Source organism: Kogia breviceps, chromosome X, assembly GCF_026419965.1.
Source record: "Kogia breviceps isolate mKogBre1 chromosome X, mKogBre1 haplotype 1, whole genome shotgun sequence".
NCBI classification, from domain to species: domain Eukaryota; kingdom Metazoa; phylum Chordata; class Mammalia; order Artiodactyla; family Physeteridae; genus Kogia; species Kogia breviceps.
Genome location: NC_081330.1, coordinates 95,127,704 through 95,155,343, shown reverse-complemented (window position 1 = coordinate 95,155,343; position 27,640 = coordinate 95,127,704). Strand labels below are relative to the sequence as shown.

Here is a 27,640-nt window from a genome sequence, read left to right as displayed (position 1 = left end):
GTTCCCCCTGAGCAGTGGGGTATAAAGCTCAAGAAAGAAGTCCTGAGTAGGAAGATGGAAGTTAAATTCACTAGAGCTCATCTGAGGGGCAGCAGCAATGGTGAGCATCTGGAGAAGAGTCTTTTTTTTTTTTTTTTTGGTCACCCCATGCAGCTTGAGGGATCTTAGTTCCCCGACCAGGGCCACAGCAGTCAAAGCACCAAGTCTTAACCACTGGACTTCCAGGGAACTCCCTGGAGAAGCATCTTTTTAAAGGCTCCCATCTGTGCTTTCAGTTGAGTTTTGGTGGTGACAGGGTGTATGTGTGCGTGTGTGCGTGCGTGTGTGTGTGTAGGTAAAATTTTCTTTTAAAGGCTATTTCGTTGGAGTCTTTACTTTCCCTTCCATTACCTCCACGGTGGGTGTGTTGGGGAACTTATACTGGAAGAGGCTTTTGAGAGCTGCGCTTTGTGAGAATGTTCTTGGCAAGCTCTGATGTAGACATGGCCACAACTGATGATTCTCCAAGGAATCTGGGTGTTTCATCTGTTCCAGGGGGATTTGGTGACTTAACAGAGACCTCTATATGAAGGAGCGATGCATATACACGTGAGGGAGGAGGTCTGGGAAACATTTGGGAATGGTTTTCCTCTGGTCCATCCTTGTGTCCCTGGGTTTCTCATTTCCCTGACCATTGCCCTGCTGTCCCTGTCTGGTGGTGGCATCCTTTGTGGTTTATTTTTATTTTGCCCTTTCCTGAGCCCTCGCTGATTGAAGACACTGCTACAGTCATTTTCAACACACCCACTCTGCTACCTGTCCAATCTGCCACAGGCTTATCCCTGAGGGGACTTATAAATGGGGCTTTTACAGCTTCGGATTCAGAGCAGAGGTGGATGCTGGCAGGGGACCGGCAGCCTTTGAGATGAAAGTTGAGCTGACACTGGTTGGTTTTGTACAGTCTGGAGAACAGGAGGGAGGAGGACAGCTGTCTCTTGTACATGGCCTTGAAGGGGACAAATGAGCAGAGGCCACTGCCCAGGTTGTGGGGAGAGAAAAGGTAGGGGTGGTGAATGTTTGTACAGCACTTAGCAAAATGCCTGGTACAAAGTAAGTGCTCAGTAAATATTGTTGTTCACTTTACTACCTGTTGCCATTGAATTAAATCACTTTTAATCCTTTGGAGTTTCTTTTCATTTTGCCAATTAGCCACTTATTTTCAGGGATTTTCTGGTAATACTGCCTTACATTCATTTATGGAAACATAAATATATTTCAAGCCTTCAAGTGAGTTATTCCATTTAATTTTGAGGTTGACGGGGCAGGTATAATCTCCTTGTTAAGAATATGGAAAATGAGGCCAGAGAGATGAAATGACCAGGTCAAGTCTACATAGATATGACCAGTGATGATAGATTTTTGACTAACATTGTAATACCGTTTGAACCATGTCTGCACATGCACAAGCACATGCACTCACACACAAACACACACACACACACACACACACACACACACACACACACACAATCCCTTTCCCTTGGGCTCCCTAATCCTGTGTCACATAACCCAACCTTGAATTTCTTGCTATCTACATTAGCAAAGACTCACTTTCTCCACATGATTCTTAGGGTGATGAAGAAGTAACCTTCTTCAGACTGCTTCTTCCTTCTCCCTTTACCTCTCCAACTCACATTGAATGCTTTGGGAACTCACTAAAGCTTGCTTCCAGGACTGAAAGCCAGATCATCTCCTATTTCCAATTTTCAGAGAGCGTGAAAAAGGCAACAGATAGGACTAAAGACCGCTTTATCCATGAACATTGTTTGTCTGTCAAGGCTGAGCCTAAAATATGGACCTCAGATCTAATGTTTTATGCAATGAATTTGGGTTATACACAGAAGGTGGCCTTTTACTTTCGGAGCTAAAGAGAAGAGGCTTGACGTCTGATGAGTCTGGATAGGGCTGGTTGGAGAGTGACTGGATAGGCTGGGCTTGGCCTTTTGCTGCATGGAAAGCTCTGCCTGGGGCTCAGGCCTTGAGATCCAGCCAAGAACTCCTGGATATGGGGGAAGAGAGGCTTAAGTAGGTGGGGGTGGGTGGGTGCTCTTGTAGTTTCTAGGAGGGCAGCTGTTATTCCCTTGCACATGATTACAAGTCAGGTTTTATATTTTTGGCCATGGGACATTTTCTTAAACTTTCCACAGCTATGCAGCTGCTGCCTGGGGAGGAAGTGCTGTAAGGATGTCACCATGTAACAAGTCTAATGTTGTTGCCTTCTGCCCCTCCATCTAGACCTTGACCTCTCATGCTCTCCTCCCCCACTTTCTGACCAGGACCTTCCCCCCAGAACAAATCTCCTTCTACCCCCAAACTCGAATAACTGTTGTTTCTCTAGATCTGGCATTGTGTTTGCTGACCTGGTAAACAAATTCTCATAAGGCTCTGAGGTGTCAGTGATTGTGGGTTTGTATGCTGCCCCCTTCATGTTAATCAGAGCTTTCTGGAAGCAAAACCTTAACCTGAAAGATTGAACCTAATGATGAGGTTTCAGGCACTGGTGTTGCAGACCATGACGGCTCTCAAATTACACTACCCAGAATGCCCACTCTCTGCCCCCCCACCCCCAACAATAAGACCAACCCAGAATCTTTATGTAAACAGACACATAAGCTCTTTTGATGAAAATCCTGGAGAGGTGGTGAAGTGTGGTTGTTAAGATTAAGGCTCAGGAAAGTGGAAATGCATCACACCCTCATTTATGTTTTCCAACCCATCCTGTCCTGGTATGTGTGAACACACACACACATGCACACTCTGTTCTCTTACCTTCCTGCTTCCTTAGACTTGACCCAGCAGTCAGCGAGGGGGACTTCTTAGCACAGGGGGAGGAAAATTTCCTGGTGAAACTCACTGGCAATGAAAAATGTTTGGTCACAGCCACGCAGCCCCATGGCTGGTCTGCCGCCGAGGGGACATCTGAATAAGATTTAGTTGTGGTTTAGAGTTCCCTCTAGTCCTGGGATTCTGTGAACTTTTCTCCCTCCCACCTTCCTTCAACAACTAGCCCTCCTGGGTGATTTTGGCAATGGCATGTGGGACTCAGATGCTACCATCCCTCACCCCTTCCTTTCAGTACTTTCTGTGAGAGGAAGTCCAGGATGAAGAGCCACCTCCGCAGTGAGTAGTTCGGGAGTAGTAAGGAGTATTCCTTGCACATGTAAACCCTGATTTGAAAAGATATCCTCACGATGAAAGTCACTGCTTGGGGGTATTCTTAAGGATGACTCTCATTTTTCTGGATGATAGGTGGGAAGGTACACCCAGGACTCAGTAGTGACCTTTCTGTGTGATGGAGTGGACAGAAATCATGCATTCTCCTGAGGCTGTTACTGTAATGTTTGTCTCATAAAAGCTGGGAGGAATGGAGGATTGTGGGGGAGGGAGGATTACCAACCATAAGCAGCAGGAGGTGATCTGTTCAGAGGTCATGGAGGAGGACTGTCCACATACAGTGGACAAGAAAACCATGCCCCAGATGGCAGCAGAAATATTCAATTACACATCAGATCCTTGGCAGAGGACATTTGAATCTTTGCTTCCTACCCCAGGCAACGGAACCTTCCCTCTGCATGTCCATAAACAGGATATAAAGCCAGATACAGGGCCCCAAAGGAGAAGCAACTAGGCTTAGTAACAGAAAGACCTAACCATGTAGGTCAGAGAGATGAGAATTTTAGGTCTAGCCTGCTTTTAACCACCTGTGTAACCTTGGGCTAGTCTCAAGCCTTTCTTTCTTCATCTGAAGAATTATGTTATAATTTCTACTTTGGAGGGATATAGTGAGGGCTAGATGAGTGTCATAGGTTGAATTCTGCAGAAACAGAGCCTGAGATGAGGATTCTATGTATGTAATTTATTAAGGCAGCGCCCCCACGGAGACCAGTAAGGCAGTGGTGAAGCAAGAGAGGGATGGGAAAGAAACTAAGCAAGGCAAAGCGCAGTGTCATTCTGACTGCAGGGATCTCTGAAGAGTAAATTATACCAAAGAGTTGACTCAACTTGAAGGGAGTTGGGCTTTCCTGTTCCAGCCAGTCATTGGCCAAGGGCTTTGGGGTAGAGGTGGGCAGTGAATGTAAACTCCCAGGCGTTTCCAGTTCTCTGTGTCCGAAGGGTGGCTTCAGGTTTGGTATGGGCTGTTAGAAGCCAAAGGATACTGAAGCTGGAAGAGGCGTTCATAGCAAAAGTAGAAGGAATAGGAGGGCTCTTGAGCAGAAAAATGAGAGTGTCTACTACAGTGGGAAAATATCCTCATTGGTCAGGTATTCATCAGAGATTACCCAAAGTATAAGGATCTTCTCTCAACCAGGAATGGAATACCAGCTCATTCTCCCAGACATCTAGAGAGAGAGTATGATGTCCAACTATCTGCAAGTGATCTAATACTGAAAGCCACAACAAGCAAAGGAACATTTAGAGGAGGTTGTGTAAGGGAACCACCATTCCTCTCCTCCATTAGGCACTTCGTACTCTGTCCTCATACAGGGCAGAGAACAGAAATACTGACTCGGTTATATTAGCTTAGGCCCTCATAGAACCACCTTCACTGTGTAGGAGGTCAATGCTTGAAAAGCCCACCAACCAAAGAGCTCCAGGAACACACTAGTCATTGTTGAGCTCATTGCAGGAAAAAAAAAAACAAAACACAACAACCATGTACCAGAGGAATCGTGGAATGTCTTGGAAAGGGGGAGCAGCCAGGGACCTCTGACCGAATTTGGGTTTATTCCAAGTGATTTCCAAGAGAAATTAGGGAAGAAGGGGACATTCTGGATTGGACATTTTCAAGTGCAGGAGCAATTCAGTGTTTTGGCATCTTAATAGTTTTCATACAGGACAAACAAACTGTAGAAATGATCCCTGAAAGTATTGTTTTCATATAGGATAAGCAAGTCTGGAATTGTCACTTGTACAGGAACAGCAGTCACTCATGTTAGTCAGAAAAGGAGGATGTTTAGTCATTTTTTGTGATTACCGAGTGGCTTTATCTTTATCTTGTTCCAAATATGATCATGGGGTGGCCTTGTCCCAGCGCTGTTTATACGAGTTGAGACCTGGCTGCCAGCAGGTCCGTTTCTCACTTTCTCTGCTTGTCAGCAGGATGTATTTCATTTTCTCAATGACACACCCTTTCTTTCTCACAAAAGCTAAAAGAAACAACCCTACTAAACCTGCTCCTGCAGCAGCAGTACAAATGCTAAGGAGCATACCAGCCCTTGTCCCACCTGGGATATGCCACAAAACCCCCATGGGAATTTCATTCAGAATTTAACACCAAGAATAATTATTCCACTTGAGACATGATAGCCTTTCTTCATCATGATAGTAAGGTCTAGGCGATCCATCTTACTTTTTTTTTCTTTTAGCTTTTAGGATGCTCAGAGCCAAATGTGAGACTCCTTTAGACATTGACCTTTATGTTTAGCACATTTGCACTCACTTTTCACCCTAATCTGAATTTTCTATTTCTATTTTTACTATTTTTTCCTGGTATTGTTAGCTTCTTCAGATAAAAGTGGGGAAGAAATGAAGTCCCACTTTGAGCCATGTTGCACAGCTTGAAGCTAATACAAAATTAGATCTTACATCAGTTCCCAGTTATTTTACGGATGTAATTTTATAATTTAAGGGAAGAGCATCTATCTTTTCCTTCTTCAATTTCCTTCCTCCCCATAACATAGTATACAGAAATGGGAGATAGATGTTATCTGGAAACTCTTTGCGATGGGATTCTTGCAGTCAGACAGTAGAGGTCACCATGGAGCTGTGCGTGATGGAGCTCACAGACTAGGAAACTTAGCCTAGTGGGTCTGAAATGATAGAAGACTTAACTATTCGATTCAGATGTGTATTCTTTTTGCTCTGGTCATTCAACAGACAGCACTTTGCTGTGGTTGGCTTCGATGTCACTTCGGTAATATAATTGTTTAGAGGAGAGAAGGTGGCTTTTATATATTGTTTACCAAAAAAAATTCCATTTTGAGCACTAAGGAACTCTGAAAAAAAAATGGTTACAAAATGTGTTTACTTAAATATTGTGAAATGAGGATGGAAATTCGCAGTGCAGGGTATTTGTCATCTGCTCATGACGAGCAGATGGCCGCCTCCCCCTCCTCCTTTGCAAGCTCAATGACTCACATCTTACAGGGTGTGCAAATTGAAATTTCGAAACTCTCCAGAGTAGAGGTGGCAGTGCCATAACTCAATGCAGGAGAAGTGTGCCAGCCAGATGACTTTGCCAGCCAGCATGCTGCCAAAGACTTCACAAAATGTCTCTCTTATTGGAAAGAAAAGCATTTGGATGTCTCTCTGCACGTGTTCGATGCGCCATTTCTGAAAGGATACAAGGTATGCTTCAGGCTGTGGGTGAGCCTGTGTGTATGAAAGGGAGCAGGTAGTCTGCCAGACCAGAGCTGGGTAGTAGTTGCTCCTACCAAGGTGAATCATGCAAGGTAGACTCACCTGTTTTGGCTTGTCAGCTCTAGGATGGTGGCAAGTCAGCCTTCAGCCATCGATAGAATGAAGTCTGAGCTATTATCACATGCTCCCAAAATAGGAGGTTATAGTTTAGAAAGATATGTTATCTAAGTTCAAAGTTTTTTTTTTCTCTTTTGTTTAATTAAGAGGAACTCTGAGTCTGCTGCTTAACCAAAAAATGAGGGCTGTATTTTAGGCAATTCTATTTGTTTAAAAAAAATAGAGTCTTGCGAGCCAGGAGGACTAACAGTAAAATTGACTTTTACTTGCAGATCTCACTTCCCTTCATGTGGTAACTAGTTACCAAAGATGCCCCCCTGCAATGAACTGCACCTCCTGGTATTCACACCTTTGTGTGGTCCCTTCCTTTTAAAGCCAAAGAAAGCCTTGCAGCTTCCACTTGGGTCTCCTGGAACACTCACTCTGGGAGAAGACAGCTGTCACGTAAGAAGTCTGACCACCCTGAGATCACTTTGCTTTGAGGAAGCTCAAGCTGCCACCTGAAGAGGCTGTGTGGAGAGAGAAATGCCTGATAAGCCCCTAGCTGTTTCTGGCATCTCAGCTGATAAGCCAGACATGTGACTAAGGAAGCCATCTTGGACATCCAGCTGAGGTGAGGCTTCTGATGACTCCATCCATCGGATTGCAACCACCTGAGAGAATGCAACATCACCTAACTGAGCTCAGTCAACCTATAGGACTATGAGAGATAATAATAATTTTTTTAAGCTACTATATTTTGGTGTAGTTTGTTACACAGCAATAGATATAACCCAAACACTTTCAGATTGAGAGAGAGAGAGGAAGATTGAGAGAGAGAGAGAGAGAGAGAGAGAGAGAGAGAGAGAGAGAAAGTTAAACATGAAATGAAATTGCACTGACCTGACTCCCTTCTTTTTTTCTCACCCCCGATAGTGTCTATGAGCAAATCTCATAATCCCTATTTTATTTTATTTTTTCTTTTTCACTTTTCAGATTTTTTAAAGTTTTTAAAATTGAAGTATAGCTAATTTACAATGTTTTGTTAGTTTCAGGTGTACAGCAATGTGATTCAGTTATATAGGTTGTCGGAAACACTTTTGATAAGGCCTGAACCTCCAAAATTTTCTAAGGGCACTTAGACACTAGTGATGTGATGAACATGCAAGTGAAGACAGAAACAGAATGGCCTTAGGGGCTGCATCAGTTGGGAACATACTCTACGGAGCTATGAAGTAGGAGAGAACCTGGAAGTCATTCAACGCAACAGTAGAATTGTCAGCCCTGGGGCCCCCTTTCTTTGTTCATTATTGAGTGCCTAGACATCTAAAATGTGTAAATAACTGGAAATGGACAAAAATGTCCAGACAGGTTATTTCGAGTAATGGAGAGATGATGTTATCAAAGAAGATTAAAGGTTCTAAATTAGGGGAGCCTAGCTGAACAATGGTTAAGGAATGGCAGCATATGAGGATGTCAGTGCCAAAGAGAAAGGTGTATCTTAGTCATTTGCAGATTTTGGTTAGAGCCTATGAGGGAGGAGGAGGAAGAAGGGGACAGAGAGCAATGGAGTCAAGACGAAGAGACAGGCTCAGGATGTACAAATAGTAGGATTTTTAGGTTAAAATCTCTTCAGTCAATCACAGCCATTGCAATTTAAGCAGGCAAATTTTGATATAGCAGAAAAAGTACCAACGTGCCTATCGGGAGGTCTTTGTCCTGCTACCAACAGGCAGTATAGACTTGGCAAGTACCTTGCCCTCTCTGGGTCTCAGGAAGGCATGTTGTAACTTAGACTCTACAAAGGCAAAGTATTATATCAATTATAATAAAATGAGCAGTAGTACTTTATGCAACCTAAGATCCTTTTCAACTATAAAAACCTTATGGTTCTAAACTGTAGAAATAGGAGACAGTTTTAGAATTTAAAAATTAGGTAATTAGGCTTATAGACTGGAGATAGGTATAAAAAGCTTTGATTGACATTTTGTGTAATACATAACGGAAAATGTTTAGGTAAGGGTAAGGATCTTTATTTTATTTCTCGATATATCCCAAGTACCTAGAACAACGCCAACATGTAGCAGATGCTAATAAACATATTTGTGGATTGACTGAATGAGCTATTCCTGGGAAATCAAGGACAAAAATGGCCTAAAAAGCAGACACATCAACTATAAGTCTGTCCTTATCTCTTATTTTTATGAAATTTTCTCACTTAGTTCTATTGCTTGGCAAACACTTATATACAAATTTCTAAACAATATTTAGTCTTGCTTCTCTTCATTATTTTAAAGATAAATAAGGAGGCATGTATTTTTCCAACTAATGTTAACTCACTAGTTTATAATTTTTTTATTTTTACATTTTTAATTAAGAAAAATCTCAAGCACCTAAACAGAATACCCACCACCCAGATTCAGCAATTATCAACATTCTATGATTCTAGTTTTATCTATACCTCCATCATTTCTTACTCCCACTGGATTATATGTGACTATTTTTTAAAATAGATTTTCCTCCATCTAATAAAACAAAATTTAGCATTCCATTTATCTTGTCCTAGTGTGCTCATTTATAGGTGTTTTTAATTTCCCATTTTTTTAGTATATTACTGAATTGCATAGAACTTTCTTAGGGTGCTATTTCTTCTGACTCTGGATTAAGTAAAATTGCAACCATTTTAGAAAAGCTCTCTGTGGATGAGCCCCCTTGTACATAGGGTTTCAGAGTTGTTCTGTTTAGGAAGGGATCCATATCAGTCAGATGTCTTGGTTACAAACATTAGAACTCACCATAGCTGGTTCAGCAGAAAACATATCTAACAGCTTTGAGAAGGCTCAATAGACCCTCGGAGAGGATTAGAGACCCAGACTTGAAGATATATGGGCAGGAACAACACTCAAATGGCACTTCAGGATGGGGATCCAGAAAGTGACCCATCATTGCTGTCACTGGGCACAGACACCACAGATTGCCCCATTGATCCTGGGCAATGGAAGCTGAACTGCTGTCATCGTTGTCCCTGAAAGCCATTGCTTCTGCCATCACCTTCAGAGAATGGTCTCCACAGTGTCTGCTTCCTCATGTTTGTCTCTTTAAAACTGAAATCTCATTAAGTGCACTTCATTGGCTGAGTCTATTCATTGGCTGAAGTGTTTATGCCCTAGTTTCCAGGAAGGCTGGACGAGTGAGTTTCTGGATTCTAGGTTCAGAAAACCAGACTCCTAAGGTGGGCCATTCCCCATATTTAGATGTTCAAAAGTTCTGGATGGCCACAAATTATGACATGTGTTTATTAAATTATCTTTAAATCCAAAATGGTCTTTGAAGGAATTCCTAGACTGTATGAAAGGGATAATACAGTTGATTGACCTACATGCAAGAAACAATTTGTTCATTTCTTCTCAGAGAGGGGAGGGATCATTATTCTTTTAGCTTTAAAAAAGCCATATGGCCTACATGGGAAAAAAATCTACAAAAAAGGGAATATATGTATATATATATAACTGATTTACTTTGCTGTGCACCTGAAACTAATACAACATTGTATATCAACTATACTCCAATAAAAAATTGTTTTTAAAAAGCCATATGCACTATCTTCTCTTGCTTTAATATCTTCTCTCTTCTGGATTCTCTCCAAAACTTTCAAACCTCTCAGCATTTCTTCCTCTTCACAGCTTGCCCCACTGTACCACCGTAGAGTTTTTCTAAGATAGTTTGTATTCTAAGCCATTCTTTGACAGAATATTTTCTTTTTAATTTTCTTTCATTTAAAAAATGTTTTCTAAAGCATATATGTTTCCTTTATAAGGAACAATACATCTCAAGAGCTATAAAAAGGCGATGTTAACTCACATCCACTAACTCACTCCCCAGGAATTTTACAATTACAGGCATGTTGAGATACTTTCTCTTAGTGAATGTAGTAAACCATCTACTTTCTATTTTTAAAAAAAAGAAAGAAAAAAAGGCAGACCAAGGAGGTAAGATATTCACTCTTATCGACTTTTGAAGATGCTGCAAACCATTTATAATTCATATCAAACCTCTTTAATTTGACCTACATCATCCATCATGTCCCTTTCTGTTACTTGCTGGAAGATCATACTCACTCTTTCAAATGAAATTTCGATAATAATTTTCCTTTAAAATGACAAAAAGGGCTTTACATTAGGTAAAGAAATACTGAAATGTGTTTATTATACATTATCTAGAATAATAAAATAAATATACCAAAAGGTCACTCTAGAAAATGATTTTGTGTATCAAATAACTTATGCTAGCCTTCCCTGAGGGATATAAACCATGAAGCTAGCACAAAAACATCTCTCTCCATAGTTAATTTTCTTCTCTGTATCACTAAAATACCAAACTCAGCTACTTACATAATAATCACTAGTATAGTCATTTTAAATGTTTGAAGCATTTAAATTGTCCTCTCTTCCTTTAAGAAATATAATTTAATAGGCAATTCAGTGAAAATATACTACCCAAATGTTTGATGGCTTGAACTAAAATCAGCCTTTAGGCAAAGCTTGTTTTATATTGTTTAGATTTTTGAGGGGTGGTGTTCTTTTTATTTTGTATTTCATCATAGAATGCAAATGAAACATTTAAGAGATGGAGGCCAAACTGAATGTCAATGTGAAATATGAATAAGGTCAACTTTATTTTGATTAATCAGCTTCTGGACTTGACTAAAACACAGAGTTTCATGATAGAAAGGGTTTGAATATTTTGCAGTCTTTGTTACTAGTTTGAGGGAAAGAAGTATTAAAATATTATTCCCTTCCATAAAAATGTTAAATGCTTACTCTGAAACAAAGAAAAAATGAGATTTAAAACCTCCAATAAACACTGACAGAGGTAGGAAAGAAAAAAAGCAAGAATAAATTAAAATAAAGTTTGTATTAGCTTTCTATTGCTGTGGAACAAATCACCACAGATTTAGAAATTTAAAACAATATGCATTTATTATCTTACAGCTTCCATAAGTTAGGAGTCTGGTCGCTACTCATCTGGGTCCTCTGCTCAGGGTCTCACAAGGCTACAATCAAGGTGTCAGCCAGGCTGTGTTGTCATTAGAGGCTTGACTGCGGAAGGACATCCTTCCAGGTTCCCTTAGGTTGTTGGAAGCAGTTATTTCCTTGTGACTGCAGAACTCATGGCAGCTTTCTTTTTCAAGAAAAAGAAAGGAGAGTGAAGAGCTAGTCTGCTCAGAGGCTTCTATATAAATTGGAAAGTAATCACAGGAAAGAGAGCTCATTATCTTTGCAATATTCCGTGGGTTAGAAGCAAGTCACCAGTTCTGCCTGCACTCAAGGGGAGGTGATTATACGGAGTGTGAACATGGGCGCCATCTAAACATCATAAGGATTCTGTCTCGCTCACATTTGAAACACAATTTAAACAAACGCCAATGAAATCCAAGGCAGACAGTTTACCAGAGGCAGTGTGTTTGATTCATATATTTGTTGGTATTTAACTATAAGATTAGTAACCACAAGACTCCCAGGTATTTCAAGGATTTAAAGGTAAACTGTTGAAAGACTCTTTTGGCTATGCAAAACCTAGCAGAGTACATTGCCCTGCTGTGGCCTTGGCCAGTTTTCAGCTTTGGCCACAGACGAGCTTCATGAGTCCACCCTGTCCACGGTGTACAGGGTCATATATAAGTATAGCAAGCACAGGCAATCATGTCTGTGGCACCATGGATGAATTACCCCTACTCAAGTGAATAGGCATGGAGACCCTCAAGGGACCACAGGGTCTGGTTCAGCCACTGTGAGCACAGCCTTCCTTGAATGTCAGCAGTGAGTTTAGTCATCTCATGAGGAGAATCAAACAGAAGTGAGGTTAAACACCCTTCAGGTGAGAAAAAAAAATAATATGGTAAGTAGTAAAATATGGAAATGAAGGGCTACAGTTTCTCTTTTGAAAGCATACTTTGCTAGTTCTTAAATTCCAATGCTGTAGCCTGTATGCATTCTCTATAGCAAGTGTTCATGTACATAAACAGGATTATGGACCAAAACTAATGTGGGAACTGAGGATAATATACACTTTATATTTTTTCCACCTTGTGGAAAGAAGAAATAAACTATACTCCTGTGATAGTTTGGATTCTCTGAGAAGCAGATGCTGAAACAAAGTTAGGAGGGCAAAAGGTTTACTGGGGAGTAATATCCATGAGGAAACAGGATTTGGAAAGGAATGTTGCATCTGCCACAACTCCATATGGCCCACGGAGGTCACAGGTCTGACCTTCAGTTAAAAAAATCAAGAAGCTCCGTGGTTTTCTAGTATCTAGCCCCTGTTTACAACAAGGAGACTATTTCACAGAACCCCAGGGGCTCAGGCAAATTCTCAGAGGTTGTCCATCTCAATTCTTCATCTTTAGACAGGGATGCATTGAATCATTCTGATGGTGGGGGACTTTCCCATCTTTGAAAAGGCCCAGGTAGGTGGTTCTACAAATCTCTTGCTCAGCTAGTTCGCTAAAAGGTTGTAGACATTTGAAAATTTCTAACTAAATCCACCAGGTCTATCTCAGGTTAGGAGCAGGGCAGTATTTTCTGGTGGTTCCTTTTCTTTTGCTAGTCCTTCACATGTTGGGATTTACTATTATCCTCTTCTTATTCTAAACACTTCTCCAAGGAGAACTCATCCACTACCATGGCTTCAACTTTTACCTGTATAGTAGTGGTTCTCAACTAGGGGTTATTTTGCTTTTCAGGGGACTTCTGGCAATGTCTGAAGACATTTTGGTTGCTATAATTGGGGAGATGCTACTGGTATTTAGAGGATAGAGACAACGGATGCTGTTAAATATCCTACAGTTCCCCACAACAAAGAATTATCCAGCAGAAATTCTCAACAATGCCAAGGTTGACAAACCCTGCTTTATAGAGACAACTCCCATTCCAGATCTCCTACCCAGTTTTCACTTGCAAGCTCTACATGGCAAGATGTGGAATCTTTGACTTATTTTCTAAATAAAGTTAAAAGCAAGGCCGTCAGATAAAGAGATGCAGGGGAACAGAACTGACTAACCTCTCCATTAGATATAGGAGGCAGTCACAGTGCCTCCCTGGGCCCACAATACTTTTAGGGGCCCACGAAAATGTTTTAATTTTAATTTCTTTTGAAATCAGAAGGAAACAAATGAATATGGTAACAATGAATATATAATAATGAATCAACCTGGGATTATATTTGTCTTTATTCCAACTCAGTGGTAAAACATAATTTTTAGGTTTATTTTTTTAATAGAGGAAGAGACTCATGAAGGCAAAAGTGTCTATGGGTCACAAAAATCATAATACAGTCCTTTTAGGGAGGAGAAGGAGGCGTAGGAAATGTGAAAAGTGGGTAAAGTGTGAAACATCCTTGTGGGCAGTGCGAAAACAGCTTCAGGGAAAAAAAACAGCTTTAGAGTTTTGGTAAGACTGCTGGGTGTTATTACGTGTGCATACTAACTAGTACTGTAATTCTCTGGTAAAGCTCAGCTGCATGGACATGGCACAAAGCAGGCAAACGTTTGGGATTTTCTAGCATTGGCCATTTGGAGTAAGGGAGAGAGAAGTAAAGGAAATCAGAGAATTTGCAAAAGAATTTATATAATTATGAACTGAGGGGGCTAAACTGAACAAAGAGTGAATAACAGAATGGAGCCTTTGGAACGAGATGGAAAAGTCAATGAATTAGAGATTCCAATCAGGTTGAAAAAAATTAACACATGTGTTCTGATTTGTGAGATTTTGGGAAGCCAGCATGTGTCCAAATATCTACTGCAGCATACGTCAAGAGCTAAAAAAAATTGACCATATAGATTACTCTGGGAGTTGCCAGAGTTATTTTGTCAATTTGTCAAACTTGCCAATTTCTCAGTTAAAATGCAGAAATTATTAAGAAAGGAAAAAACCTATATTCTTTTCGGTTAGCACCTTAGGTTATAGCTAGTTGTGATTAAGATCCAATAGGAAATAGGACCTTGAATGTGGTCCTAGGAAGCAGGCCAATTCAAACAAAGATCTATTTGCCAAAAATCAATTCAACTTGTAGAATGGCCAACACGACAAATTGCCAACTGCAGTATAATTGATTCACCAAAAAAATATTTCTGTTTACTAGTATAAAATTTGTGGCAATCTGTGTCAAATGAGACAGTTCACCAGCCACTGAAGATTTTCTAAAGTTTAATTTCAGTTAATATAGTTTAGCTTGGGTTTCACTTTTAATTTGCTGCAGCCATTTTACCACAGGCATTTTACAGTAGATTTGTCAGTCTAACTCAGTGGAACCTCATTTTCTTGGGCGATTCACATTTCAGAAACTGAACACTTTTCATCTGCTTATTGGGAGACAGTTTTCCAAGGCTCTCTCATGTTTCTGTACATCTTGTAAGCAAGATAAGCATCTTGTAAGTAAAACAAGACTGTCTTTGTTCTAGACTGTCTTTTCAAGGTTATTTGTATAGTGAACAGTGTCTCCCTCCTAAGCAAAGGGCAAGAATGTTTACTTTCCATTTCAAAAGATTTGGGTTCCTAAGCTCAGAATTCTTCTCCTGTAATACAACCCACTGCCTGTGTGTGGGTATCACCTGGCTCTCTACCCATCACCTTGTGGGAATTGGGGCTCCAGGAACTTGCTCAAAACTGCTGATAATCTAGCTGCCACTGTTTCTTTGAGTAATAAATTGCACTTCACTTCTGACCTAGGAATCTTGTGTCTTATACTGGCACCCATGAAACTGTGTCAGACTAAGTTTTTAGATTACGAGTGGAGTGAAATCTCAGACACTTCCTAGCTCTTGACACTGCCCAAAACACATACAAAATATTCATTTTTATCAAGCTAGTTTAAAAAGTCTTAATTAAAATAATTACAAAATACTAGGAACTGAATTAAAAATACGTTGGAGGAGCAAATCCCTCTACCTTGGTTCTGAAATCCTTGGTATTTGAGATATGAGCAACAGTTGTAATTTGAAATACACAAGTAATTCTCAGTTTAAAAGGTCATATATACAAAGTATTGAAAAATCTAGAATTCATTAAACTCTAGCTATCTATGATGAAATGGAGGGGCAAAACAGCTGCAGAAAAACTAAAACTAGATTCAATGAAATCTTTATATCAGTAACCTAAACTGCACAAAAATCTCCAAAAGCTGCTACAACCATCCCAGCCAATTTGAACTGCTATAAATTTTGTAAATGGTTAAATGAATCAGATTTTTAAATAATTTGGTAAATTTGGCAAATTTCTCATTCATTGACTTGACCTGAGGGAAAGGGAGGGGTCAGAGAACTTGGGGAGGTATGGGAGGCACCAAGGCAGATGTCCCCAACTGCATGGTTTAATCAAGAACACTAGCCTGTGGCCAAGGGAATTTTCATAGACAGATGAGAACTAGCCTCACTTGGCCTTTCTACCTGGAACTTGGTACAAAATAACTGTTCCATCCAACTAAAACAATCACATCTAGTAGAGGCTCTAGTGATTAAGAGCTGACGTTTTGCTGATCTGGGTTCAAGACCTGGCATTTACAATTTTACCTAATCTCTTGGAGCCTCATTTTCTACATCTTAAAAGCAGAGAGAAGCATAACACTTGTTTCTCAAGGATGTTGTGAGGATTAATTGAAATATGCATTTAAATTGCTTAGCATGAGAGCAGCCACACAGCAAGTGCTTAATAGCCTTAGTGTGAGATATTAGTAAAAATTATTTTTTTTGGAATTGGAATTACAAAGCATTTTTATCAAATATACTTATTTCCATGCTTATTGTTGTGTTTTGGTAACTTTTTCTTCCAACATTTCGGGGGGAAAGGCACAAAGATATAACACTTTCTAAAGGGCTAGATTAATATTGGGTGAGATTGATGTGTTTTAGAGAATCCAAATACTGCATACCACTTTACATTCACAACAAATGAATTTTGTAAAGACTCTGTCTTTTAATTATTAAACCACTATGTATTAAAAGGAAATTAATCCATGTGATATTTTTGATCCATTTTCACTTAATTAATAAAGATATGGTGTTCTAAAAAGTATTTCATGTTCAAGCAGTTATTTACCTCCTACTTTCTTTATAAGTTACCCTTTCCTTTTGGAGGCTTACTTTTGGAAGTTGAGTGATATGGCAATTAATGTTTACCTAAATAAGTCCACTTTGCTTTAAATACTTAGTGCTGCAGAGCCATGTAAATAATGTGACTCAGTATCCCTAGAGGTAGAAGTGTTGTCTTTATTGTCATTATTGTCAAATAGACAACTTTTGGAAGGGAGAAGGTTACCCTCAGGTGAATCCTGCTACCTTCTCCCAGCTGGAAATTGGTGAAAATTGGGGCAAGTCTGAGTACTGCTATTATTTCAATTACTACTGTTACTGGGTAAAATTTATTGAGCGCCTACTATGTGATAGGCACCTAACTTACATTTACTTATAATTTAGTTCTTGTAACAACCTTATAATGTAAGCATTATTATTATGCTACCTTTTTGCTGATGAGGAAGCAGGCTTAGAGTTTAAGGAACTTGCTCAAAATTATCCAACTTATAAGTGACAGAGCAAGATGTTGAACATTGAACACTAAGTCCATCACTTTGTGCTTCAATTGGGCCTGAAGAAACTTTGGTCCCAGATCATCAGCATTCTGGCTATATCCCAGGAGTGGCCTGAGTTAAGCCAGCATGAACCAGAGTAGGGAAGAGACTGGACCCAAGAAGGCCAGAGAAAGCAAGATATGAAAAAAGATGTGTTGTAAGAGCCTAAGGAACTGAACTATGTCAGTGTAGGTGGGTTGATGTGTAGGGTCCAGATTTGAGATTTATGTCTGATGACTGATTGGATGTATATGTGAGAGTGTGGTATTCTGAATGGATCCAAAATTTATTATAGGGGTGGTTAACTGTAACTCCATTAACAGAGCTAGAAGATGGTGGAGGAGCAGCAGTTCATGGCAATGTGAGCTTTCTGACTGTAATGCAATTGACTTAGGAAACATTTACAGGAAGATAACTACACATAATTTTTTAAAGATTTTTGGAAATGAAGAAATATAGCTCATAGTAACTATTGGTCAATGAAGAAATCATAATGGAAATTAGAAAATATTTAAAACTGAATAATAACTGAAATTTTATATAGCAAAAGTTATGAGATGCAGATAAAGTGATATATAAAGTAAAATTTAGACCTTTAAATGCATATATTAAAACAGAAGTCTGAAACTGACCTCAGTAAAATAAACAAAAATAAATTATAACAGAGGAAAAATTGAAAATAAGAAAAAAATTAATGAAATAGAAAAAATATACAGATCGACAAAACCAAAAGGTGCTCCTTTGAAACAACAAATAAAATTTATAGACCTCTGATGACACTGTGTAAGAAATCAAAGGGAAAAGGAAAAAATAACCAATCCTAAGAATAAACAAAGGATATTTACTATGATGTATGAAGCAAACTTTGGTAGAACTGAATAGATAAATAGACAAAACGACAATTACAGCTACAGACTTCAAAAGCCCTCTCATAACAACTGATAAAACAGCTAGATGAAAATCAGCAAGGATATAGAACTCAATAATACCATCAACCAAGAGGATCTAATTCACATTTATAGAATACTCCACCCCACAACAGTAGAACACATTATTTTCAAGTGCCTATGAAATATTCATCAAGATAAACCATATTCTGAGTCATAAAACAAACCTCAACAAAATTTTTTTTTCGGTATGCAGCCCTCTCACTGTTGTGGCCTCTCCCATTGCAGAGCACAGGCTCAACGGCCATGGCTCACGGGCCTAGCTGCTCCGCGGCATGTGGGATCTTCCAGGACTGGGACACGAACCTGTGTCCCCTGCATCCACAGGCAGACTCTCAACCACTGCGCAACCAGGGAAGCCCCTCAACAAAATTTTAAGTTGAAATTATACACTGTATGTTCTCTGACCATAATGGAATCCCATTAAAAATCAATAACAGATATCAGGAAAATCTCTAAACACTTCGAAATTAAACAAAAAGCATTCCAATAACTCATGGGTTAAAGAGGAAATCTCAAATGAAATTTAATTAAATGAAAATACAACACATCAAAATATGTGTAATCCAACTAAAGCAGTGCTGAAAGGGACATTTATAGCACTAAATACTTACATTAGAGAGAAGGAAAAGTCTCAAATCAATAATTTAAGTTTGTACCTCAGGAAACTAGAAAAAGAAGACAAAATAAAGCAAAAAAAAGTGGAAGGAAGAAAATAAAACAAATAGCAGAACTCAGTGAAATAGAAAACAAGAAAATAAATGAGAAAATCAGTGAAACAAAAAGCTGTTTCTTTGAAAGATCAATAAAATCAACAAACCTCTATCAAGAGTTAATAAATAAAAAGAGAGAAGATCCAATCACGAACACCAAAAATAAAATTGGGTATCATCTGCAGCCATTAATAAGGATAAGAGAATATTACAAACAACTTTATACACATAAATTCAACAACTTCGATGAAATAGACCAATTCCTCAAAAACAACAAATTATCCAAACTCAACCAATATGAAATGGATCATCTGAGTGGCCTTATAAGAAATTGAATTTGTAATTTAAAAACTCCCCCCAAAAGAAATCTCTTGGTTCAAATGTTTTAACTGAAGAATTCTGCCAAACATTTAAAGAATTAACACCAGTTTTACATAAGCTCTTCCAGAAAATAGAAGAGGAAGGAATACCTCATAATACATTTAATGAGGTGAGTATTACCTTGATATTAAAACCAGACAAATCAGTCCAAAAAAGAAACTATAAACCAATATCTCTCATGAACTTAGACACAAAAATAGTCAAGAAAATATTTTTAGATAGAATCCAGCAAAGTCTAAAAAGAATTGTTACATCATAGCTATATTATTATAGTTTTTTATTGCTGCTATAACAAATTACCACAAACTTACGGTTTAAAACAACACATACTATTTTATAGTTCTGGAGGTTAGAAATCCAACATGGGTCTCACTGTGCTAAAATCAAGGCATTGACTGTGTTACTTTTTGGAAGCTTTAGGATATACGCTGTTTCCTTGTCTTTTTCAACTTCCAGGTGTGGCCCACATTCCTTGGATCATGGCCCCTTCCTTCATCTTCCAAGCCGGCAACATTGCATCTCTCTAACCATTCTTGGTAATCAAATCTTTTTCTGATCATAGCTGGGAAAGGTTCTCTGCTTTTAAGAATTCAGGTGATAAGATTTGGCCCACACTAACTATCAGAGATAATCTCATCTCACAATCCTTAGCCTTAATCTCATCTGCAAATTCCCTTTTGCCATGTAAGTAACATGTTCACAGCTTCATGGGGATTAGGATGTGGACATCTTTGGGGCCCATTATTCTTCCTACCTTAACTCCCAAGTAGGATTTATTCCATGTATGTCAATCATCGTAATCCACTATATCAGGGCTCCCCAACCACCGGGCCGAGGACCAGTACTGGCCCGCAGCCTGCTAGGAACTGGGCCACACAGCAGGAGGTGAGTGGCGGGCAGGTGAGCAAAGCTTCATCTGCTGCCTCCCATCACTCCCCATTGCTCGCATTACCACCTGAAACATCCCCCCCACCCCACCTCCGTCCATGGAAAAACTGTCTTCCACAAAACCAGTCCCTGGTGCCAAAAAGGTTGGGGACCGCTACACTATACCAACAGGCTAAAGAAGAAAAATCACATGATCATATCAATTGATGCAGGAAGGGTGCTGGGCAAAATTCAACACCCATTCACGATTTAAAAAAAAATAAATCTTAGTGTTGCGGTCATTTCTGGCTGCTATAACAAAATACTATAGACTGGGTGGCTTATAAGCAACAGAAATTTATTTCTCACGTTTCTGGAGGTTAGGAAGTCCAAGATCAAGGCACCAGCATGACTGGGGGAGGAGGGCTTTCATGCTGTTTCATAGCTGGTGTTTTCTCATTGTGTTCTCACATGGTGGAAGGGGCAAGGGATTTCTGTGGGGTCTTTTTTACAAGGCACTAATCCCATTCACAAGGGTTCTACCTCATGATTTAAGCAACTCCCAAAGGCCCACATCCTAATAGCATCATCTTTGGGGATTAAGATTTTAACATAGGAATTTTGGAGAGACACAAACATTCAGACCATAGCACTTAGCAAACTAAGACTAGGGAGGAACATCCTCAGGTTGCTAAGGAGCATCTACAAAACACAGGTAATCTCATACTAAAGAGTAAAAGATTGAATAATATATCCTTAAGATCAGGAACCAGATAAGGGTGGCTACTGTCACCACTTATATTTGATATAGTACTGGAAGTCCTAGCCAGTACAATAAGGCAAGAAAAGGATATAATAAAAAGATTCATATTCAGAACATATAAATACTCTTGCAAATGAATAAAAATCAAACCACCAAGAAAATGTTTATTATTTTCTTTGCAAAAGAGCAAATACAGGGCTTCCCTGGTGGCGCAGTGGTTGGGAGTCCGCCTGCTAGTGCGGGGGACGCGGGTTCATGCCCCGGTCTGGGAGGATCCCGCGTGCCGCGGGGCGGCTGGACCCGTGGGCTGTGGCCGCTGGGCCTGCGCGTCCGGAGCCTGTGCTCCGCGGTGGGAGAGGCCGCGGCAGTGGGACGCCCGCGTACCAAAAAAAAAAAAAGGGGGAAAATACAGATGGCCAAATAACATAAGGAAAGGAGCGTATCATTAGTAATCAGGGAAAACCATAATGGGATACCAGTGTAGAAACTCTATGGTTGCAAAATTTATGAAGTCTGACAACATCAAGCATTGACGAGGTTGTGCTAAAATGGGAAGTTTCATACACTGCTGATGGGAGTGTAAATTTGTATAGTTACTTTGCCAAAGTGTATGACACTGTCTAATAAGGTTGAAAATATATACCTTAATCTCAGACACTTATGTACCAGGCTATATGTTCAAGAGTATTCATGCAATCTTTGTAATAGCACAACTTGAAAAAAATGTGATTTATCAATGTAAAGAATTTGTGTAGTATGTTCATACAATGGAATCTTATTAAGTAATTTAAAAATCAACAAATTACAGCTATGCAAAATTACATATTTCTTCTTACATACATAAAACTGAAAGAAAGAGATATGTCACAAAAGAATTCACACACCATAATTCCACTTTATGAGACTCAAACAGGAAAAAATAAACTATATTGTTTATAGATGCATACATAAGTAGTAAAATTATAAAGAAATCAAATTATGTCAAAAGTCAAGGAAATGGGTAATGTTTGGAAATAGGAGGGAGTTTTGATTGAGAAGAACAAGGTAGAGTGCTTCTAAAGAACTGGAAATATTCAATTTCTTGACCTGGATAGTGTTTTACAATTATTTGTCAAACTGTATACATTTTATGTACTTTTCTATATGTATGCTTTATTTCACAGTACTTACGAAAATAAATCAAAATATATAACAATTTCACAATAATAAAGTATATTTTTAAAAGAAAATGCATCCAAATCAAAGACTTTAAAAATTATCAGAGTAATCCAAAGCAGAATAAAACCTAGTGAAGAACCAAATGTAAAATAGATAGCTAGTGGGAAGCAGCCACGTAGCACAGGGAGATCAACTTGGTGCTTTGTGATCACCTAGAGGGGTGGGATAGGGAGGGTGGGAGGGAGGGAGATGCAAGAGGGAGGAGATATGGGGATATATGTATATGTATAGCTGAATCACTTTGTTATAAAGCAGAAACTAACACACCATTGTAATGCAATTATCCTCTGATAAAGATGTTAAAAAAAATAATTAGTAAAGATAAAAGCAAAAATTGGGTGACACCATCAAGATGGTGGAGTAGGAGACCCCAACCCCTATCTGCTCACCCAGATCAATTATTAGCTACCCATGAACCAAAACAAAACAACAAAAAGCAGCTCTGGGAGTGTTCTGGAGTCTACTAAAGACACTTCAACAACAGAATGGAATAAAAAACTTGAGAATAACCACACAAAAAGGGAAGAAAGACAGCTTCATTTTGCCTGCATCATCCCATCCCACAACCCACTGGCACTGTTCAGAGCCAAGAGGAAATTCCCAGCTAAAAAGAATTCTCACAGGGAAAGGAAGAGTGGTATGAGTGACCAGCTTCCCTAGCCCTTCAAGGCACTGCACAAAGGTTCTGCTTCAGTTTCAACCAACCCAGGGTCTGACAAAGCAGAGGTGTATAGAGACAGCAAGGAACAAGAACTAAAAGCAAGGGATACCAGTAGCAGTCATGCAGTGGGAGCAGTTGTGGTTCCAGTGACCTGCTCTGTAGACAAACCCAGCAGATTTTGCCACTGAAAACACTAACGGCCAGCACAGCTGCAAAAGGCCACCTATTGATTACACCGGCTTTGCTGCACAGCTTTTTGCATTCCCTGATGCCCACTGCCCGAGTCCCTCCCCACTCCTTCTTCTTGCCCCCTGCATCCTCCAGAGTCCAGGAACTGCATTAGTAGCTGGCCAAGGCCTCTGCAGCTGTGCTAGGGCAAGACACCAGCCTAGATCCTTGTGGCTGACCCACACTGCTGTGCACCTACTCGAGGCTAGACCCTCTAGCTCTGCATCCACTTGCCTCCCAGCCTGATACCCTTCACTGGCCTCCATTGCTGTACTGCATACCTAGAGGGAGACCTGCAGCCATGGGAGAGCATGCCAACAGCCAGGGTCCCCACAGCAGCTTGTGGGCTGGGATCAGGCCCTATCTTTTATCACTGACCTGCAACACTGTGTTTCTGGTAGCTAATCTCTCCAGCTGTGCACCTGCATGCCACTGGCACACACCCCACCACCATCCTACACTGTTGTGCACCCACGACAAGACCCAGCAGCCATAGTAGTGCACACCAGCAACCAGGGCCCCTGCAGCTACCAGTGCTGCCTACCGTGGTGCTCATCATTACCTGTGTTTGCAACCGGCATTTGCCACTCACAGGCACCTACAGCTGGCACTTGCAGCCAAGCCCATGCATACCACCAGTTCTAGCTACTTCTGCTGCTTGCCCTGGTCCCTAGCTGCTGGACCTGGAGGCACTAATAAGGACCCCAATAGTCCTTGCAACCTCTACAGATCCTTGCAGGGCTTGCCAAGGACCATGCAGTTGTCGATGCTGTGGACTCCAAAAGTCTGAGCTGATGAGCCATCATGTCACCCTAGACCCAGTGCTGCCACATGCCCCTGCACTTGGGCCCAGTACCACTAGGCCTGGGGTCCCAGCATGCTCCAACATGCCCTACATACAGGTGACAGTCTTCCTGCAATGAAGTCAGTCCATAAAGTCTGGAGGAGGTGACTGCTTCTTCAAATGTGCAGACACCTACACAAAGCTATAGGGATCACAAAGAATCAGGGAAACATGACACTAACAAAGCAACATAGTAAACTTCCAGTAACTGATCTCAAAAATTGGAGATCCAGGAATTGCCTGACAAAATAACTTTTCTAAAGATGCTCAGAGAGCTACAAGAGAACACAGATAAACCAAAACTAACTCAAGTCTGTTGGAAACTAAATAGACCAATGTGATAGTTAATTATATGTGTCAACTTGGCTGGACTGTAGTGCTCAGATATTTGGTCAAACTTTATTCTGGATGTCTCTGTGAAAGTATTTTTTGGATGAGCTTAACAGTTAACCAGTGGACTTTGAGTAAAGCAGATTACTCTCCATAATTGGCCTCATCTAGTCAATTGAGGTCTTAATAGAACAAAGACTGACTTCTCCTGAGCAAGAAGGAATTCTGTCAGCAGACTGCATTTGGACTCCAGCTGTAAATCTTCCCTGAGTCTTCGGCTTGCCAGCCTACCTTGTTAGTTGCAGAATTACAACATGTATTGAATTCACAACTTCTCAGAGTGTCTACTGTTAAAATGAGGACATTGATTGGGAAGGAATGAGGTCCTGAAAATTGGAATGGGGATGTATGGGAGGACCTGATGAAGCTGGAGGCGCTGAATCCCTAAATTTGAATGAGCCTTCTTTGCCAAAGGAAGTAGACTTTCCACCTCCATCTAAGGAGATTAACCTTGCATTGTCTAAGGAACTGAAATGCCCTTTACTGAGGCACTTGTTTCACAAGACACTGCTGAGTCTCCTCAGTAGCCTCTCCCCAAACCTCTCTTTATTTCTTGACCTATAACTAGACTCAAGTCCTAGGAGGCCCCTAAAGATGAGATCTTCAACAAAATAAAGGTCATATATGACAAGCCCACAGCTAGTATCATACTCAATAGTGAAAAGCCGAAAGATTTTCTTCTAAAATCAGAAACAAGACAAGGATGCCAACCCTCACCACTTCTATTGAACATAGTGCTGAAAGTCCTAGCCAGAGTAATTAGGCAAGAAAAAATAAAAGGCATCAAAATCAGAAAGGAAGAAGTTAAATTTGTAGAAGATGATATGATGCTGTATAGAGAAAACACTTTAGACTACACACACAAAAAAACCCTGTTAGAACTAATAAATGAAGTCAGTAATTCAGTAAAGTTGCAGGATACAAAATCAACATATGAATATCAGTTGTGTTCCTATACACTAACAATGAGCTATCTGAAAAAGAAATTAAGAAAACAATCTCATTTACAATTTCATTGAAAACAATAAAATACTTGGGGATAAATTTAACCAAGGAGGTGAAAGATCTCTATACTGAAAACTATAGGACTTTGATGAAAGAAATTGAGGAAAGCACAAATAAATGGAAATATATCCCATGTTTATGAATTGGAAAAATTAATATTGTTAAAATACCCATACTACCCAAAGTGGTCTACAGATTCAAAGCAATCTCTACCAAAGTTCCAATGGCATTTTCCACAGAAATAGAAAAAACAATCCTAAAATTCATATGAAACCACGAAAGACCTCGAATAGCCAAAGTAATCTTGAGAAAGAAGAATAAAGCTGGAGGTATCATACTTCTTTTTTTTTTTAAGTTTTGTGTAGACTTTATTTCCAGACCATGTTATAAAATCTTGATTATCTATCCACTTGGTAACTGTATGCATATTCTTTTTTTAAATTTAGTGCACATTTTAATGTATATATCAATGACTTTAATAATTGTACAGAGTTGTGTAATAACCACACCAAAAACAGAATATAAAATATTTCCATTGCTCCAATAAGTTTTCCCATACTCATTTACAATCAATCACTTGTCCACATTCTCAGTCCCTGGCAACCACTGATCTATTTTCTGTGCCTACAGTTTTGTCTTTTCCAAAAGGCCATATAAATAAAATACATAAATGGAAACATAGAATGTTTTTGTTGCCTTTCATATTTGGAGGCATCACACTTCTTGATTTCAAGTTATATCACAAAGCTATAGTAACCAAAACAGCATGTATGGTACTGGTGTAAAAATAGACTAGACCAATGCAATAGAATAGCAAACCCAGAAATAAACCAACACACATATGGTCAACTAATCTTTGACAAGGGTGCCAAAATACACAATGGGGAAAAGACAGGCTTTTCAATAAATTGTGTTGGGAAAACTGGATATTAACATATAAAATAATGAAATTGGACCCTTATGTTACACCATATACAAAATCTACTCGAAATGGATTGAATACTTAAACATAAGACCTGAAACTATAAAACTCCTACAGAAAACATAGGCAAAAAGCCCCTTGACATTGGTCTTGGCAATGATCTTTTGGATATAACACCAAAAGCACAAGCAACAAAAGCAAAAATAAAGTAGGACTACATCAAACTAAAAAGCTTTTGCACAGCAAAAGAAACAATCAACAGAGTGAAAGGCAACCTATATAAAGGGAGAAAATATTTGCAAACTGTCTATCTACTAAGGGGTTAATATCCAAAATATGAGGAACTCATACAACTCAGGAGTAAAAATCCCCCAAAATCTGATTTAAAAATGGGCAAAGGATCCAATAGACATTTTTCCAAAGTAGATATACAAATGACCAACAAATGTATGAAAGGGTGCTCTACATCACTAATTATCGGGGAAATGCAAATCAAGACCACAATTAGATATCACGTCACGCCTGTCAGGATGACTATCATCAAAAAGACAAGAGATAAGAAGTGTTGGCAAGGGTGTGGAGAAAAGGGAACCCTTATACACTGTAGGAATGTAAATTGGCACAGCCATTATGTAAAACGGTATGGAGGTTTCTCAAAAAAAAAGTAATAGAATTACCATATCATTCAGCAATTCCACTTCTGGGTATATAACCAAAGGAATGGAAATCAGGATCTCACAGAGACATCTGCACTCCTATGTTCATTGTAGTATTATTCACAATAACCAAGGTATAAAATAACCTGTGTCAGTCAGTAGATGAATGGATAAAAACTATATGGTATGTATATACATACACACAAACACAAAATAATGGAATATTATTCAACCATAAAAAAGAAAGGAACCTCACCATTTACAACAGCATAGATGGACCTTGTGGGCATTATGCTACGTGAAATAAGTCAGAGAAGGACAAGTACTGTAATATCTCACTTATATGTGAAATCTAAAAAAGCCAAACTCATGGAACCAGAGTAGAACGGTGTTTGCCAACAGCTGGGGGGAAGCAGGGTGGGGAAAATGAAGAGGTGTTGGTCAAAGAGTACAGACTTCCAGTTATAAAAGGCATAAATTCTGGGGATCTAATGTACAGTATGGTAACTATAGTCAACAGTACTGTATCATATATTTGAAAGTTGCTAAGAGAGTATATTTAAACGTTCCCTCCATAACAACAACAAAATGATAATTATGTGAGGTGAAGAATGTGTTAACTATACTTATTTTGGTAAATGTTTTGCAATATATAGGTGTATGAAATCCTCATATTGTGCACCTTAAATTTACACAATGTTATATGTCTATTGTGTCTCAATAAAGCTGGAGAATATGTATCTGTGCCCAAATTTCCATTTTTTATAAGGATACCAGTGACATTGAATTAGGGACTCATCCTCCTTCAATGTGACCTCATCTTACCTAATTATATCGTCAACAAAGCTATTTCCAAATAAGGTCACACTCTGAGGTATTAGGGATTAGAACTTCAACATATGAATTTGGGGGGAACACAATTCAATCCAT

The 27,640-nt window shown here is 39.4% G+C and overlaps 1 long non-coding RNA gene across 1 annotated transcript; it reads left to right on the top strand.

Annotated features, from left to right (window-relative positions):
- Positions 1-2,897: 2,897 nt before the first annotated feature.
- Positions 2,898-10,078, top strand: LOC136793344 (uncharacterized). Its single transcript, XR_010838536.1, has 3 exons — positions 2,898-3,159; positions 6,187-6,387; positions 6,789-10,078. It is a non-coding gene; the product is annotated as an uncharacterized lncRNA (long non-coding RNA).
- Positions 10,079-27,640: the final 17,562 nt, after the last annotated feature.